Source organism: Mesoplodon densirostris, chromosome 6 (assembly GCF_025265405.1).
Source record: "Mesoplodon densirostris isolate mMesDen1 chromosome 6, mMesDen1 primary haplotype, whole genome shotgun sequence".
Lineage (NCBI taxonomy): Eukaryota > Metazoa > Chordata > Mammalia > Artiodactyla > Ziphiidae > Mesoplodon > Mesoplodon densirostris.
The window spans coordinates 31,975,053-31,992,130 of record NC_082666.1 but is presented as its reverse complement, the minus strand read 5'-3'; positions in this window follow the sequence as shown (position 1 = coordinate 31,992,130).

Sequence of the window (17,078 nt, the reverse complement as noted above, 5' to 3'; positions counted from 1 at the left end):
TCTAAAAACAAGAAGTTATATTCTATTTATATCTACTGGTTCCCTCACCCTCTCCACCCCTCCTGCTCTTTCTGCCCACCCCCGCAATTTGTCAGATAACCACATGTCACACACAGTAGGTTGGATTTCTTGAGAGGGAAAATGGAATCCTACAATGTTGAGGGGCAGACAGTGGCACCTCACTTGCTCTTTCCCTTCCCATGGGTAGTAGTGCATTACAGTCCACCAGTGCTGGCTTAAGTGGATTTTCAGGTTATATTATCTAGTTTTAAATAAATGAACACTGACACAATTGACAAGTGGCTTTAGAAGCTTTCTACAAAGAAACCATGGATAGAAAATAATAGTAATAAAGTAAATGCAGGCAACATTAAGAAAACAGAGGGGTGGGATAGGGAGGGTGGGAGGGAGACGCAAAAGGGAGGGGATATGGGAACATATGTATATGTATAACTGATTAAATTTGTAAAAAAAAAAAAAAAAAAAAAGAAAACAGCAACTGATCCATCTATTCCTTGTGCAGAACCTTTGTTTGCGTCATTATAGAGTTAAATATAATCATAATGAAGAAACAAACATAACAAAAATTCTCCCCAAAATAGAAATTATTAAGATGACTTGAAATATAGATTTATATCAATTATCTTTTAAAATGCCCTATTCAGTAGTTGGGAGGTGGGGAGGTATTGGTCACAGTGTATAAACTTCCAGTTGTAAGATCAACAAGTTCTAAGGATCTATTGTACAGCATGGTGATTATAGCTAATAATACTGTGTTGTATATTTGAATATTGCTTAGAGGGTAAACGTTCTCACCACAAAAAAGAAATGGTAATTATGTGCTGGGATGGAGGTGTTATCTAATGCTATGGTCATAATCATTTTGCAATATATAAGTGTATCAAATCAGTATGTTTCATACTTTAAACTTACATAATGTTATATGTCAATTACATCTCAGTAAGGCTGCGGGGGAGAGAAAATGCCATATTCATAAAATGACATGATTATTTACTTAAAATATCTTTTATCTTTAACATTTCCCTTATAGATGTATATTTGTATATATTTCATAATGTACATAATATAGTATAAATTATATACAACTATATATAGTATAAGTACTATTTGTATATAATTTATAAATAAATAAATATACCTATATTGGGAGTTTAGGCTCAATGTTTTTCCCCCATGATAGAGTAACAGAAACATTTGAAGACCATGGATATAAGGGATGAGAAGTAATTAGCCATGTAACAAGTAGGGAAATAAACAATTCAGGCAGTTGGAGTAGTATCTGCAAAGTCCTGTTTGGAGAACTGAGGAAAGGCCAGTGTAGCTGGAGTGTAAACTGTAGAGAAGAAAAAGCAATGTGAGAAAGAGGCAAGGACAAGGTCATGGAGGACCCTGGAGACCATGGTAAAGAGTTTATATTTTATTCTAGTGAAATTGCCATGACCTGTAAGTGTTTAAAGCCATGGAATGATGAAATACGGTATAAGTTTTAAGAAAATTGCTTTAGCTGTTTTTGGATGCTGGAATCATGCTGGGCAGGCATGGAAGTGAAGCAGCCAGTTAGGAGGCTGTCATAGTAATACAAGCAAGAACTTATGGTGGCCTGAACTAATGTGGTAACCATATAGATAGAGAGAGGTAAACAGATTTTAAAGGCATGTTGGATATAAACTCAATGGTACTTGCAGATGGATGGGATAAGAGAGATTTGTGAGTGGGATGGAAAAAATCAATAACTTCCAGGTTTCTTGCTTGAGTAACATAGTGAAAGTTGATGGCATTGGTTAAGGTAGGCAGTGGTTGGGTGCGAGAATCAAGATGTCTATTTCAGGCTTATAAAATTTGATATTTCAGTGAGAAATCCAAGAGAAGATGCTGATTAGATGGTTGAATGTATATGCTGTATAGAGCTCGCAGGAGAAATATCATTGGTTGTCCTTAGATGTTAGTGCCTTCAAGGCAGGATCCACCATTTACAAAGCCTCGGGACTTACCCCTTTATAGGTGTAGGGGCTTAGAAAATGTGTTTTATATCTAGAAGTTTAGGAGAAAGGGAGTAAAGGGAAGAGCACTTGACTAGAATTTGTCGGTCAGGACAGCAGCCATAGTCCCAGCACACACTAGACCTTCCATGACTGGTGGTCCAGTCATTCTCAATTGAGAAAGACCAGTAAGGCCGGTCAAGGTCAATAGTAGAAAAGAAAAGGAATTTAGTCAGCTCTGGAGCCAGCTCTGAGGAATACGAAGACAAAAGTACCTCTCCTCCATGGACAAGATATATTTCATCAGCCAGAATTTCCACAACATGACATGAAACAGAACAATGAGGGATGGAAGTTATTTTTTATGTCTGCTACAGTCTGAGCACTAACTGAAAAAAATTAAGATACATTAGAAAGTTTAACAAAGTTGCTGAAAATAAGATTTTTTTAAAATGCAATTGCCTTCTTACATACCAAAAAAGCATCAATTAAAAATATATATACACAAAGTACTCAATTCATCGTAAGCCAAAACAAAAAAGAATTATCTGAATCAGAAATGTTTAGGATAAAAATAAAGAAAAACTGTAAAACTATACTGAGAAATACAAATTAATATTTGAATAAACGGGGAGGCAGATTGTGTTCCTCTATGAGAAAGTCAAGTATTTTAAGACTATAAATTCTTCCAAGTTAGTGCATGGGACTAAGAAGATGTCAATCAAAATTACAGAGGAATTTTCTTTTGGAACTTGATGAAATCATTCAAAAGTTTATTTTGAAGAATATATGTGTGAGTACAGCAAAGGAAACCATCGACAAAATGAAAAGACAACCTACTGAATGGGAGAAAATGTTTGCTAATGATGTGACCAATAAGGGATTAATATCCAAAATATATAAACAGTTCATACAACTCAACATCAAAAAAACAAGCTTATTGAAAAATGGACAGAAGACCTGAATAGACATTTTTCCAGAGAGGATATGCAGATGGCCACAGGCACATGAAAAGATGCTCAACATCACTAATCATGAGGGAAATGCAAATCAAAACTACAATGAGGTACCACCTCACACCTGTCAGAGTGGCTATCATCAAAAAGAACACAAATAATAAATGTTGGCCAGCATGTGGAGAAAAGGGAACCCTTGTACACTGCTGATGGAAATGTAAATTGGTGCAGCCACTACAAAAAACATAGTTTCTCAAAAAACTGAAAATAGAACTACCATATGACCCAGCAATTCCACTCCGGGGTATATATCTGAAAAAAACAAAAACACTAATTTGAAAAGATACACACATCCCAATGTCCTGAGCAGCATTATTTACAGTTACCAAGATATGGAAGCAACCTAAGTGTCCATCAACAGATGAATGGATAAAGAAGATGTGGTATGTATGTATGTATATATATACACACACAATGGAATACTTCTCAGCCATAAAAAAGAATGAAAATTTTGCCATTTGGAACAACATGGATGGACTTGGAAGGTATTATGCTAAGTGAAATAAGTCAGAGAAAGACAAATATTGTATGATATCACTTATATGTGGAATCTAAAAAATACAACAAACTAGTGAATATTAAAAAAAGAAACAGATTTCATGAATATAGAGAACCAAACTAGTGGTTACCAGTGAGGAGAGGGAAGGGAGGAGGGGCAGTATAAGTGTAGGGGATTAAGAGGTACAACCTTATTTTATACATTATTTTATTATGTATAAATAAGCTATAAGGATGTATTGTACAACACAGGGAATATAGCCAATATTTTCTAATAACTATAAATGGAGTGTATCCTTTAAAAATTGTGAATCACTATATTGTACACCTGTAACATATAATATTGTATAGCAACTATACTTCAATTAAAAAATATATATGAGAATAACTAGTAAGTGGGTAAGGAAGGATGAGAGGGTAGGAGCAGAGTCTGTGGCCCAAGGCAAACTCAGAGGGGTTAGGTTAAGATAAGCTCTCTTTATACAACGCGGGTAACTACTCTCTCCATCAGTGATCAATACTGCCCATCTTGAAAAGTACCCAAAGCCAGTTCCTCCATTTAATTGTACTTCCACACTCTCTAATGGATTATTTCATTCCAGCACCTTTCCCATTGTTTTAACCATTTAAAAAAAATGGTTGATTCCCTCACTAAACTGTTCTCCTGTTTATTTTCCCACTATCTAACACAGGGTTGAATATATTTATATATTATATAAATTATTTGATGATATTTTTGTGAACAAATAAATATTCTGAAATCCTAGTGCCTTTCTGCTCTATTATCGGATCAGGATTTTATTCACTCAATATTTATCATGCACTGACTGTGGCAGATACTAGAGAAGCCAGCAACCACTCCATTGATAAGAATCATCAAGTCTAGTAGGAGGATAATTTCTAGTACCTCTCAGTATAGATTATCTATTACCAAACACCTGAATACCTGTTTCTCAACCTTATGACGTTTTACAGAGGCCACTTAAGAACAGCCACACATGGTATCCAACCTAATCCCTCTGGAGATCAAAGATACTCAATGTTTAATGTCACAGACATGCCAAAACTTAAAAGAGATTTTCAAGTTTGCTATCTCCCATGTTTTCCAGATTTAAAACAAAAAAGCTTCCTTGTTTTAGTTCACAAAAGTGCTTAATGTCATGAGAGTTTGAAAATTTGAAATAACAAAAAATGTTCTAGTATTTCTTAGCTAGCAACTGGATCAGGGTTTTACTACCAACCCTGGTCTTCTTGCTTAGACACAAGGATGAAGAAACTGTGGCTGTGTATTGCAGTTGGTTCTCCAGGCAGTCAATTTTAAGGCCATAATGGATGGATATTGATGGATGCTCTTTTTTCAAAATCGTTTGAAAATCCTGACACTGCACTGTCTACCTGTGAACTCAAAATGCTTTTGAATGAACCTCAATTAACTGTAAAAGTAGTTTGTCTCTGCTTTGTGCTATACTGATGGGTGAATTCATAATTCCAAAGCAGACATTTTGAGACTGTTGCACATTTCCTAATCCAAATGTTCTTTTTTTTTTAAAATGATAGTTGTTCACAATTATGCACCAGACAGTGTGTTGAGTATAGGGGATTTAAGATAAAGAATAGCCCTTGTTTCCACACTGGTCCCTATTGACTACTCTCCATACAGAGGCCAAAATGAATGTTTGAATGAAAAAATATAATCAAATGTCCCCCTGATCAAACTCTCCAATGGTTTTCCATCAATCATGGTCAGAATGGCCCTACTTGAATTGGCTCCTGCCTACCTCTGTGTCCTCACTCCTGGCATTCTCATTCATTCCGTTCCCATCACACTGACTTTCTACATGCTTAATAAACTCATTGAGCTTCTCCAATCTAGACATTTGCACTACTGTTTTCTCTATCTGGAAATCTTTTCCCCACATTTCCAAATATCTTACTTTCTCATTTCATACATTTGAGCTCAACATTATCTACTTATAGAGAATTTTCCTGCAAGCATTTCAAATTAACAGCATCACAACCATGCCTTTCTAGCTTTTATCCTTCTTTACTTTTCTTCACAGCACTAGTAACTACCCAAAGGTACTTATTTACTTATTGTCAGTCTCAACCCCTGTACAATGTAAACTTCATGTGAGCATAGATTTATTTGACCTGTCCACAGTTGTAGCCCCACTGCCCCATGCCATAAATGCTCAGTAAATATTTTTGAATGAGTGAATAAAATGAGAGTCTAAACCTTGTTCTTGAGGGAGCTTCTGGTGTATATATACACATACATAGATAACTATTTCTTTTAAAAAATTACAACTGTCTGGTGGATAATATTATCTGTCTTCAAAAAGTGAGGAAACAGACTCAGCAAGGCTAAGTAAGTTTGCCCAGGGTCATCCAGCTAGTAAAGTGATAAAACTCAGATTTAAACCCATAACTGTTTCACTCATAGTGAATTCACTAATTTTTCTGAATAAGAGATTAATCTTTCAAGTAAGATCATGTAAAATTTGCTTATCTCACATAGCCTTCCTATTTATTTCCTTGTCACACAATTTTTAGTGGTTGCTCATGTATACACATTATATCATATACCAGAAGCAATCTTATGCACAGAAAATATAAACATCATGTCTAGGGAAACATATAAAAAGTCTCCCTAGTAAAAACCTGAAATAGTGAGAAATTGCAAGTAGCCTGAACGTACGTAATATCAGAGAACTGGTGTAGTCAACAGTGATACATGCATTATAGTGGCATATCATGTAGCCCCTGAAAGTTATATTTAAAATTTTTTCAATAACATAGAAAAATGTTCCTGACACATACTTTGGTGGTAAGTGTATATTATAAAATTAAATACAAGATTTGTACTTCTGGCTATGAAGGAGTAGCTTGTATCAGACTAACCCTCCCATGATGAACAACTATAAAAACTATATAACATACAAAAAGCAGCTGTTTGAAGGAGAGCAACAAAAGCACCCAGCACTTAAGAGACCAAGATTCCAAAGAGAAAGGAAAAGAATTGAGGTAAACTATATGTACTACATGTCACTACTTTTCCCTCTCGGACCATTTGCCAATTTGCAGTGAGGACATAGCATTAAAAAAGAAACTGGAAGAGTAAGTATTATGGCAGTATTAATGAGTTAGAGAAATAAAACTGAAGTTCGAGCCTACCAATGCAGCCAGCAGTTGATGGGACAAGATTCTAGTGGAAAGAGAAAACTGAACACAGCATTCTGAGCACAATTTCTTCTAGAGGTATTTGCCAGTGCCAAAGTAGTGTATACATGTTTGAAACAGCTTCTAAGGAGCTAGAAAGCTAAGTGGAGATTTTATGAGTCTCATGAGTCTGGTGAAATAAAAATTAACTTCAAGGAGAAGGGGCCTTGGTAGACCAGCCACATCCTCAAATCACCATATTCCCTGATTGGACTGAGATAACCTGTCAGTGGTCAAAGAAGAAAAATAATTTCTGGAGGAAAATAAAACCATCCAATGCCTCCTTAATATTTCAAATAAAATGTCTAACATTCAATCCAAAATTTTGAGGTGGGCCAGGAAACAGAATCAAATGACTCAAAGAAAAAAATAGACAATAATAAGAAATTTACAGGTAATCTAGCTATAGATTAGATTTATAGCTGACTTTTCAGTAGAAATGATGGAAGGCAGAAGGCAATGGAAAATTTTAATAGAATGAAAAATAACTTCCTAAAATTTTATGTCCAATAAAAATATCTCTCAAAAATTAAGGTGAAATGAAGATGGTTTCAGATGAAAATATTGGAAGAATTCATCGCCAGCCAAACTGTACTAAAAGAAATACTAAAAAGAGTTCCTCAGGAAAAAGAAATGTTATTCCAGATAGAAGCAGGTAACTCAGGAAAAATGAAAATAAACATACATATATGAGTATAGTACAAGGATCAGAATGGAATAAATGGAGCTAAAATTTTGTACAATCTTTCCATTGTTCAGGAAGTTACAAAAGTTAATCAATGATGCATATTGAAATCTGGAGTTAACCAGTAAAAATGAATAAAAGAAAGTATATATATGCAAAAAGAAATAAAATAATTTTTAAAATAATTAGTACATAGGAAATTTTTAAAAATTTTATTTGTTTTTATTTATTTATTTTTGGCTGCATTGGGTCTTCGTTGCTACGTGCGGGATTTCTCTAGTTGCAGCGAGCGGGGGCTACTCTTCATTGCAGTGCACAGGCTTCTCATTGCAGTGGCTTCTCTTGTTGTGGAGCATGGGCTCTAGGTGCGCAGGCTTCAGTAGTTGTGGCTCGTGGGCTCTAGAGCTCAGGCTCAGTAGTTGTGGCACACAGGCTTAGTTGCTCCGCGGCATGTGGGATCTTCCTGGACCAGGGCTCGAACCCGTGTCCCCTGCACTGGCAGGTGGATTCTTAACCACTGAGCCACTGGGGAAGCCCCATAGGAAATTTTTTTAAAGGAAACTAAAGGAACACAAACTAAAGGGGACAAATAGAAGATAGTATATTTAAACTCAAATATATCAGTAGTTATGCTACATATAGGTGTACTAAATATTACAATTAAACACCAAAATTTGTCTTACTACATAGAGAAAATAAGTCAAATAGATGCAAATTATGAGACAAGCCTCAAATATAAACACACAGAAATTTAATATACCTATACTAACAGCAAATAAAGTACTTTTGAAAGCAAGAAGTGTTAATAGAGATAAAGTTGGATATTTCACTAAAAATTTTTGATTCAAATGGAAAATATAACAATTCTAGGGCTTCCCTGGTGGTGCAGTGCTTGAGAGTCCGCCTGCCGATGCAGGGGACACAGGTTCGTGCCCCGGTCCGGGAAGATCCCACATGCCGCGGAGCGGCTGGGCCCGTGAGCCATGGCCACTGAGCCTGCACGTCCGGAGCCTGTGCTCCACAATGGGAGAGGCCACAAGAGTGAGAGGCCCGCGTACCACAAAAAAAAAAAAAAAAAAACCAAACAATTCTAAATTTATATGCATCTAATAACATTAGATCAAAAGATATAAAGTGATAACTAACATACTTCTTAGTAACTGTGACAGAAAAAACCCCAGAAAAACAGAGAAGGAAAAAACTCTAGGTCCACATGGGTTTCCACACGAATTTTTCTAATCCATTAAGTAAAAATAACACAAAATTATAAAGTCTTCCAGAGAACAGAAAAAGAAAAACTTATTTTACTAAGTCAGTATATTCTTGATACCAAAACCTGACAAGTACATTATAATAAAATAAAATTATTGGCCACTTTCTCCCATGAGCATAATTGCAAAAACCTTAACTAAAATATTTGTAAATCAAATTCAGTGATGTATAAAAAAAGTAATACATCACAACCAAACTGAATTCATTTCAGGAATTAAAGATTGGTTTAAGCTTAAAATAAAATCAGAGTAATTAACCTCATTAGCTGCATAAATGAGGAAAAAAATTTCAACTAAAAAGATAAGCATTTGATAAAATTCAATACAATTTCATGATAAGCAATGGATTTGTATCCATAAATATCAAGAAATCAATAGGAAAAAGAGAGACAGTCCAATTTTTTAAATGACTCAAAATTTGAAATGGGTACTACACAAAAGGAGATATTCAAATGGTCAACAATTATAGCATAAATCACTCCACATAATTAGTGTTGTGAATTGAATTGTGTCCCTTGGAAAGATATGCTGAAGTCTTAAACCCTGGAACCTATGAATGTGATCTTATTTGAAAACAGGGTGTTAGTGAAATAGAGCTTTATTCCTCAAAGTTTACTCTCTTGAGATAGGCTGGATATTGCACCAGGGCTCTGTCAAGAACCTGCCACTCAGAAGTAGCCAGGTCTCTGCTTCTTTTATCTGAGAGTAATTTGTCCATGCTTCCCTGACTTTTAAAAAGGTCTCTCAACCAGAGGGAATACTGCTAGGACTTTACCAATACCCTTGAGATGAGATGTCTATCCCCTTACTATCAACAGTTATATACAGAAAAGGCACAGGCTTTGGAGTGAGTCCTATCTGAGTTTAACTATGAGATTGACCACTTGGCAGCTATGCAAGCCTGGGCTTCCTCCAAGCCCCTCTTGACCTTCTGTCCATTCAGTTCAACTTAATTTAATCCATCAAACATTAACTGAGGATCTTGAGGGCATTAAAAAAAATTGCACTTAATCCTGGAGATAAAAAGTTTGAAAAAATAATCTCAATCCTCAAGGCGCTTTAAAATGGAAATACCACACTCTTCTTACAGTTATTTTTTTGTTTTGAGAATTAATGTGATACTATTTAAATGAGTATAGTGCAATTTGTCCATATGTTAAGTGTCAGTGTTATTTCCCTTTTCCTATCTCTTCTACACTGCCAATCTTTCCTTGGCTGTGTGCTTTGAACCAGTTTTCTTACCTCACTGCAATTCTGTTTCTCCACTTACAAAATGGGGAAAACAATAAGACTTTTACTGCATCCTTTAGAATGTATAACTTATGCTGGCAATAACAACTTCAAAACTTAAATAAAGTTGTTCCAGTTATCTATTGCCTTGTGATGAACCCGCCCACCCCCATCAAAAAACAAAACAAAACAAAGTAAAAAAAAATCTTAGTGGCTTAAAACAATTACATTTATTTTGCCCACAAATCTGTACTTTGGGCAGAGCTTGGTGGAAACAACTTATCTCTGCACCAGCCAGCATCCAGTGGGGACTGGATCATATGAAGGTTCATACATTCATGTGTCTGGTGGTTCAGGCTGGCTGTTGGTTGGGACCTCAGCTGGGAATGTGGCCATTTCATGTGTCTGCTTAGTTTTCTCACAGCATGGAGCTGTATTCCATGGGCAAGTATCTCAAGAGGAACAGACAAAGCTGTACTGCAATTTATGACTTAGAAGTTGTATAGTGTTGCTTCTGCCATGTTCTCAGGCTGACCCAGGTTGAGGGGAACATAGACCCTCCTTGTCAGTGGAAGAGTGTCAATGTCACAATGTAAGAAGAGCATGGGTAGTGGAATATTTGATGTCACCATCTATAGAACAATCTGTCTCAGGTTTGAAACAACAAAAGTTGAATTTTTACCCTCACTATATTGCCACTGAAAGTCAGCATGGGAACCCTAGTCACCTTAGTCACTTGGGGATCCAGACTGATGGAGATTCCATTTTGATGTATGTTACCACAATTGGTGAGACAGGAAAAAAGAATGTAGTTTGTCTCATAAAGCTTCTATCCCAAAGTGATACTTGTCAATTCATCTCACAGTATATTGACAAAAAAGTCACAAGGCTGAGCCTCAACTTCAAAGAGGTTAAGGAAGGGCAATTCTACCACATGCCTGGAAGGAAAGAACTGGATTATTTACAAACAGTCCTAGTGACTAACCTACCCACCGCAGAGGGTTGCTATGAGGATTGAGTGGGATAAAGAGCATGAGGTGCTTAGTACAATATTGAATTATTGAACATGTTCAATAAATCACAGCTATAATACTTATAAATATGTAGTTTGTGTAATGGCATGGCATTTTTCTAGCCTTTTCCAACATCATGGATGAGCCCTTGAGTTTCCTACTATTCTTCCCTGGGAGTCTGTAGTCAGGGGCTTAGAATGTAGGATTGTTAGATTTCTCAAGGATAGGTATGACTTAAAAAGCTTTGTTATCTCACTGAGACTCAGAAAATGCACAGTGGAGATTGATTCTTGGCATGGGGATCTGGAGAAAATAGGCCATGCACAGCTTTTATAGGGACCCAGAATTTAAACCTTTATCTTTCATTACTGACACTGACTGAGCACTATCACAGGGAGACAGTTGGGTACCAGGCATTAGCTATTTAAACACAACAACTTGACAGACTTACAGGAAGCCAACTTAGCCTTGGGAGAGAGAGTGTGAAATTTCAAAAGATGCCCACATGCAAAGAATGATGTTCCCGTGAATATGTCTCTCCAGAGTTGTCATTTTTTCTTCTCACAGAGTGGTGTTTCTGAATTAGTGACCTCTTTTCCCAATCTGTCCTTTGTCCAACTTTGATGCCTTTGTGACCTTTTGAAAATGTTTGAGGGTAGGCAAGCGTGTCTTCAAAATCAGTTTCCACCATTAACCACTGTTGTGATCTTTGAGCAAGTTACCTGAAGTGTGTGAGTCTAACTTCTCATCTGCCCAAATGGAGATAAAAAGATCTAATTCATGGTGGTTTGGGAAGACTTTAAAGACAATACATATAAATTGTGGCTTGATTTCCTATCCTGGAGTGGACGCTGAAATGTTACCTCCTTCTTGCTGTGGCCAGCTTCCCAGGTTTGCTTAGAAGAATTTAAATAATCATGCCCCTTCCACTTCTCCCTCCTCTCTTCTCTTATTTTTCTCATTATGTTCATTGCTAATGTCCCTCCTGGTTTATGAGTCCTAAGAAGAGGATGGATTGGGATCTAGGCTTGGTTCATTTCACTTTTTCATGTAAAGGAGTAAACTCTTTAGCTAGCTATTATATTAATGAGTATTCCAAATTTTAAACCAACCATACTTGGAGAAGCCAAATTATTCTCTTTATTCTTAAATTTATTCTTTGTTCTAGAATAATTTACATGAGATGAGAGTTGTCATCTTAGAAAGAATCAAAGAATTCATCAAACTTCTTTCAGTTGTGGAGATAATTTTGTTCCTTATTAAAATTTTCAATCTCTAACTTGTTTATTTATTGCTTAATCCACCTTTTTTCTTCTTTAACCAGTTTGGTATTTTCCTCCAAATCCTTCCATTTCACTGATAACCTCGAATTTTATTAGAGTAGAATGTATTCATATATTCTTTTTTTTTTTTTTTTTTAAAAACCAAAATCTCTACCATGGGGATTTTAATAGGATTTTTCTTATTTCTAATATTATTTTGTTTTTCTCTATTTACTGGTTAGATTTTTCAAAGACTTCTCCATTTAAATGTTTTTCAAAAGAATAAGGCTTTGATTTATATATAATTTTTAATATTTCATAAAATAAGTGTTTTCTGCTTTCATTGTTATTTATTTCCTTCAGTTCACCTTAGTATTAATTCTTTAATATTTATGAAAAAAAGCATTTAGAACTTTACATTTCTCTTTGAGAATAGCTTTGGCTGTACTTATTAAGTTTTTTATTTAGATAATCTCATTTTAAACACTTTAAAAATAGTTTATGGTTTGTCAGATTTATCTTTGTCCTAATAGTAACTTAGAGCAATGTTACTTAAATTTTCAATCTTGAGGAATATTTAAAATTCATATTTATAAAAGCATTTCTAGTTATTTGTCATGGACACAATATGTGGCCTCTTCAATGTCTGGCTATTGGAATATTCATTTATATACATGTGTTCATAGCCTAGTTAATAATCATATTTTCTAATTATTCCATTAGGCATTCAAAGAAAGTGTATTTTCTCTTGGTAGGCACAACCTTGATATATTTATGAACTGTATAACTGACTATATGTACATATGTGTAATTAATCTTAATACTTATCCTACTTAAATCATCACTATCTTTTTTTCCTCCATAATAGATCTATGACTGGGAGACAGGCTAAATTATCCTAAAACAATCAAATCATTCCATTTATCTTCTTTCTTATATAAGATGCTCTAAAAAACTTGAATTCTATATTGTCTGAAATTATCACTAGCTCTGCTTTTTTTTTTTTTTTTTACATTCTATATCTTCACCACCCAATGATTTTATTCTTATTTTCATACCTTTCAAGTTGTCCCTTGACATTGTGTAGGTTTACATTAGGAATGTTTGACTTAAATGAGGCAGCTTAACCTACATACGCAGAATGTCATGACTGAAATATATACTCATTCTTCAATCATCTGCATTTGTGCCTTCTGTTTTTATGCTGCTTTGAAGTTTACTTTACGTCTTCTATTGTTTGGACTGTGTTTTATTTGTTTTACCTTTCCTATTAATTTACTCAACAAACATGAACTTCCTCCTATGTGGCAGGCATTTTACCAGGCTTTAGGCACAAAAATAAAGAGGAAAAAACACAACTCCAGTCCCTGATGGGGTGAGGCAGCAGTGGGGGACATAGATATAAATAAAATAATTGCATTAATTAATAGATGCAAATAATTGTATTACAAATCATGATTATACACTGATAAATCCACCAAAAGAAAGGAATGCAGTTCTATGAGAGGCCATGACAAAGGGAGTTGACTCTAGGCCTGAAGGTCTTGGAAAATTCCTTGAGAAATTAAATATGACCTAAAACATGAAGAATAAGTAGGAGGTAACTTGTTAAAGGGAGGGTGGTGACCAAGGTGGAAACATTCCATCCAGAGGGAGTAGATGAAAAGGACCAGTGATAGAAGGAAGCCATTAAAAATCCTAAAAACAACCCAACAGCAACATTAAAAAAAAATTACACTGTAGCTGGAGCTTAGAGAGCTATCAAGATCTTGGTGTGACATGAGATTTACAGGAATTTGATCAGCATTCATCAATTCCTGTCTCTTTAAATCTCGAAGTTAGAAATGAAACTAGACATTCTGATTCCTCCATAACCAAGCAGTTTAGATGAGGAATCAAGTGAGAGTTTTTCTTCCTCCTTAACACTTCTCAGTCTTAAAACATAATTTTGGATTTGGCACACCAGACTGTGTTTATTAAATTATTCTTTTGTGTACCATATATCTTCCATGTCAAAAATTTTAATTGACATTTGCGTTCAGTTTTTTTTTTTTTTCTTTTTGCGGTATGTGGGCCTCTCACTGTTGTGGCCTCTCCCGTTGCGGAGCACAGGCTCCGGATGCGCAGGCCCAGCGGCCATGGCTCACGGGCCCAGCCGCTCCGCGGCATATGGGATCCTCCCAGACCGGGGCACGAACCCATATCCCCTGCATCGGCAGGCGGACTCTTAACCACTGCGCCACCAGGGAGACCCTGCGTTCAGTTTTGAAACAATATTTTCAACAGTCAGTTTAGGTTAAACTCCAAGACTCTATGTTTACCTGCTTTCCTACTTATCATTAGCCTCATTTTGCCACAAATTCCCCATGCTCAAGCTTTTAACTTTGATTAATCTTCTGGTCATTTAGAACAGGGGTGTGTCTTCCACTTATTCTTTCAAGAAGGGTTTGTGGTGGCCTATATTTTCTGAACCTGCTCTTTCATGGAATGTCTGACTTCACAGATGAGCAACAATCTGGCTGGTTATAAAATTCTTGGTCCGTAACCAGCTTTCCTCAAACCTCTGTAGGATGATTTCATTGTCGTTTGGCATTTAGCATTCCAGAGGAGAGGTCTCAGACTGGCTTGATTATTTCTCCTCCAAAAGTAACTCTTTTGTCCTGTTTTGTTTTGTTTTCAGGTTAAATGTTTGTAAAATCATTGTTGGTCTATTCAAATATTTTGGGGTAATTTTTGGGGTGTGGCTGTCTTTTCATTGATGTGGCCTCGATGTAATCAAGTAAAGTCTAAAAATTTGCATCTACAAATTTTGAGGAGTTCTTTCTTTAGATAAATCCCATGAGGGTTTGGAATTAAGAGCGTTCACTATAGAGGCAGGCTGGCTGGGTTCAAGTGCCAGCTTTGTCCTTCACTAGGTCTATGACTTTGAACAAAATTAAAAGAAAGCCCCAAATTAAAAACTTCTCTCTGTTTCAGTTTCCCTATTTGTAAAATGGGGCTGATAGAGTACCTATCTTAGAGGGTAGTTGTGAGGGTAGACTGGCCCCTAAGTCCAGAATGGTATCACTATAAGAAAAGGGCAAGAGGCCCAGACACAGTGGCAGACAGAGGAGAAGGCCATGTGGAGACAGAGGCAGAGATTGGAGTGATGCAACTACAAACCATGGAATAGCAAGGATTGTCAGCAACCACCAGAAGCTAGGAAGAAGCAAGGAAAGATCCTCCCCTAGAGCATTCAGAGGGACCAGAGGGAACTTCTAGCCTCCATAACTGTGAGATGATAAATTTCCATTGTTTCAGGTTAAAAAAAAAAAAAAAAGTTAACATTGGTAAAGCATCTAGAAGGTCATTTAGCCCATCCTGAGTGTTTTGCAAGTACCTGCTAGACCACTGTCTTTTTTTCCCTCTCTCTCTGTTTTTAAGCTTCAGAAAGTTTTTCTTTTTCTTCTTGAAAATGTCTATTTACTTTTTATTAGGTATTTTAAGTTGCTGAACCGAAAAGTATAACAAAAAAATTTTTGACTAATTCTGTTGCCATAATTAACAATCCCAAAGGTTTAGCTTAACATGGTTATATAAATTCATAAGGTGTCTGTAAGAATTAAATGACAATTAAATTAGACAATATAGAATATATAAAACATTAAAAATTTCTAGTATTCTAGCACAGGTGTGAATTATTTTTTTCTGTCATCATTTTTTTATATTTATCTTATTATTTATTTTATTTTTGGCTGTGTTGGGTCTTCATTGCTGCGCACGGGCTTTTCTCAAGTTGGGGAGAGGGGGGCCGCTCTTTGTGGTGCACGGGCTTCTCATTGTGGTGGCTTCTCTTGTTGCGGAGCAGGGGCTCTAGGTGCACGGGCTTCAGTAGTTGTGGCACGCGGGCTCTAGAGCACAGGCTCAGTAGTTGTGGTGCATGGGCTCAGTTGCTCCGTGACATGTGGGAATCTTCCCGGACCAGGGCTCGAACCCGTGTCCCCTGCATTGGCAGGCGGATTCTTAACCACTGCACCACCAGGGAAGCCCCTCTGTCATCATTGATATCTATTTTGTGCCTGTGTATTAGGTTTTTAAGCTTTACTGAGGTATAATTGACAAATAAAAATGTAATATATTTAAAGTATCCAATGGTATGATTTTATATATGTATATATTGTGAAAGGATTCCCACCATCAAGTTAATTAACACAACCATAACCTCACATATTTATCTTTTTTTGTGAGAGAACATTTAAGTTCTACTCTCTTAGCTAATTTTAATTATATAATACAGCATTATCAATTATAATCACCACATTATACATTAGATCTTCAGGGCTTATTCATCTTATAACTGAAGGTGTGTACAATTTTACCAACCTCTCCCTATTTCCCCCTGACAGCCACCATTCTATTCTTTAAGAATTTGACTTTTCTTTTTCAGAGTCCACATATAGGTGATACCATGCAGTATTTGTCTTTCTCTGTCTGGCTTATTTAATTTGTCATAATGCCCTACAGGTTAATCTATGTTGTCACAAATGGCAGATTTTTTTTTTTTTTTTTTTTTTTTTTTTTTTTTTTTGCGGTATGCGGGCCTCTCACTGTTGTGGCCTCTCCCGTTGTGGAGCACAGGCTCTGGATGTGCAGACTCAGCGGCCATGGCTCACAGGCCCAGCTGCTCCGCGGCATGTGGGATCTTCCTGGACTGGGGCACGAACCCACGTCCCTTGCATCGGCAGGTGGACTCTCAACCACTGCGCCACCAGGGAAGCCCGCAGAATTTTTTTTAAGGCTGAATAATATTCCATGGTATATACATAAACTACATTGTTTTTATCCATTCATCTGTTGACGGACACTTTGGTTGTTTCAATATCTTGGCTATTGTGAATATTGCTG